This window comes from Wasmannia auropunctata, unplaced genomic scaffold (assembly GCF_000956235.1).
Source record: "Wasmannia auropunctata unplaced genomic scaffold, wasmannia.A_1.0 LD336116.1, whole genome shotgun sequence".
Taxonomy (NCBI): Eukaryota; Metazoa; Arthropoda; class Insecta; order Hymenoptera; family Formicidae; genus Wasmannia; species Wasmannia auropunctata.
Window position 1 is genome coordinate 153083 of NW_012026774.1, and position 2847 is coordinate 155929.

Consider the following 2847-nt stretch of genomic DNA (forward strand, 5'->3'; position numbering starts at 1 on the left):
CGCTCGCCTTGCCACAGCCAAGTCATTTGTGCGTCATTTGCGTGTCATTTTGTGTTCTTTGTGCGTTGCGAATTTATCTGAGTCATTGCGTGTTAGCGTGCCGAGAGTTCGGCAGAGTCGAGAATATCGGATACCACGTGGCGTAGAATCCGCCATTACGCCGCACGTGGCGTACCTCCCGCGTGTCGCGACTTTACATGTAGCGAGTCCGAATAGAATTTACCGCGAAAAGCTTGTACACCAGTCATCCCCGGGAGCGTTCCCGAAAGCGCGAATCTCGACGTCGACGAGAACACCGACGGTTGCCGCGGCGTTAGTCGCGGGCAAAAGAAACGCTTGTATATCCTAGCACACGAAATTATATTTGTTACTTGTTACAGAAAACTCTCGCCCTTGCTCTTCCATATTCCTCCGCGCCCTGTGAACCGCCCCTCTGCCGACTTGAGGGCTGAGCACTGGCCATCAGAACCGTTTCCCCGCGTGGCAGTCAAGAGTTAGAGCGTCCGAACCTTTTCGCGTCGTTGCATAACGAGCGTTCTACGCGTTTCGAGATTTTGATTCCGAGCAGTAATTCGAAGGGTGGCACGTCCGCTCGTGCCTGGCGCCCAACTTCGCGTTTTCAGTTGCCGCGTAATTCCGAGCTATTTAGATCACTGCTAATTGCCCTGACTGTCACGACGGTTAACGGCCGATCTTATTTCCGGCTTGTAGAAAATACCGGTCACACAGTATAACTATCATATATAACACATAGATTACATTATAGTTACAGTATTGAGTAGGATATTACAATTAACAAATACATCATATGTTACTTAAAGTTTACTGAGCATAAATAGGTATTAATTAAGAGATCAAATTATATTATGTAATAAAATATCTGGCAACAATTATGTTGATACAGCTGATCGACTAACAAGGGAACACACGGAAGTGTCCGCCTTCGATTTCAATAAGCTTTGGATATGTTAAACTACAGACAAAAATAAGATACTACAATTTTTGCATTTGTGCTGAGTCGCACGTTAAGGGGGTGAAACACCCCTTAGAAAAAAATCGGATTTTTTTTTTCAATGCGAATATCATCGAAACTACGAGAGATAGAAAAAAATGTTTCGAATAAAAGTTGAATAGCTTTAAGAGTACTTTACAATTACAATTTAAAATAATTTTTTTATTGTTTATTTTTTTGTTTACCCCCATCACTCAACTTTTTCTTTTAATTTTTCGAATTTTTTTTTCACTAAATTAAAGTTTATTTTAAGACGAATTCAACCATGTGTGATAAAGTTATTTTTCGAAGTATCATTTGCGAGAAATAATTATAAACGCCTTTGTACGCACATCATCCTTACTCGTTTATGCGCTAATTTACCTACGTGAACTTGACACCCGACTTTTACTAAAACTAGAACAAAACAAAGCGCGCGCTTCGCGTGCGCCATTTATTCACTATCACTGAAACGTTTTAAACTTTAAAGTAGCTAATTAACAGCCATTATTATTTTATAACTATTTTAAACAATATAATTCTGTAATTAACTTATGAAATTTTAAAATTCTATTTAAAATAAATATAAAAATAAGAAATCATACATATTTGTAATTTATTCATCATAAAACATTTTATATAAAATGCAACAGCATTATATAAAATGATACTATTATCTTTTATAAGCTATGACAAAAAATCATTTAAATAATGCAAGTTTACATATAGATTTCTTTATGTACTGTGACAGGACGTCCCTTTTTGGACCGTCCGTCACAAGGGATCTGCGGACCCGACCGCGGGCGGTAGCTTCGAGTCCTGTGTCCTTCCGATTTTCGGAGGCGGACGCGTGGCGCGGGCTGCGGGACTACGTTTGCGTGGCTCCCGCGCCCGAATACCGATTATCGTTTGTAATTACTTTTTAGTCCGTAGCGATCTCGATTATTTAACTTAGCGTATCGGCGGCTCCCGGAGACCTTGTAATATTTCACCCGTCTCACCGACGTCGCAACAGCCACAAGAGGAGGACCACAAGGACGGAGAAGCCACGCATACAGGTCGTATTTGAGTCCGCGTTCCTTTACACTAGTTGAGAGCAATTAAGCTGCCGAGCTTCATTCCAGGTTCCGGTGCGAGTCAGCTAAGGCGAAGACGAAGGGGATGGCCACTCTACGCCCCAGATCGGGCGAGAGACCCCGTAGTCGGCAACGCGGCAGGGCGCCCCGGAGGATCAGACCGGCAGCCAGGGACGGCCCCTTCATAGAATCTGTCCCGGAGGGTGAGCTGCCTGAGCGTGCCAACCCGGGAGCGCACCTGATGGTACCGCCGACAAGAAGGATACCGCCGCTAATTTGAATGTCGCGCGCGGGGACGCAGGACCCGCGGCGCTACGCACCTCGCGCGATTCGCGGAGGTCGCGAGCTCGCACGCCCGCCAATTAGGGGCGCGGAAGAAGATACCACGTGGGCCCTCCGGCCCACCGAGCTCACGGAAGCAGCAGCACCCGGCACTTGTGCTGTGGTTAGCGTAGTGGAAGGACGCAGGACGAGCCTAGCATTGTGAGGAATACTGACCGCTCACTAAGAATCCAGCGGTGGCGGAGACGAGCTACCGTTCCCGTTTTCGAGGAGTTTTTCGGTGAGACGAACGTATTCATGTAAAGCCGCCGATTTATACTTGTGTCAGACGGGCTGCGAGGAACTCGCGTTCAGACTTATCGTTCTCGTTTTGTGATTCGGCTATCGCCGATTAAGATTCCGTATATCCCGGCGCCCCGTCTGACTTCGCGTATCGAGATATTGTGTTACAGGACCGTCGCGCCCGCCACGCGCCCGCCGAGCGCCACAGCCAAGCCA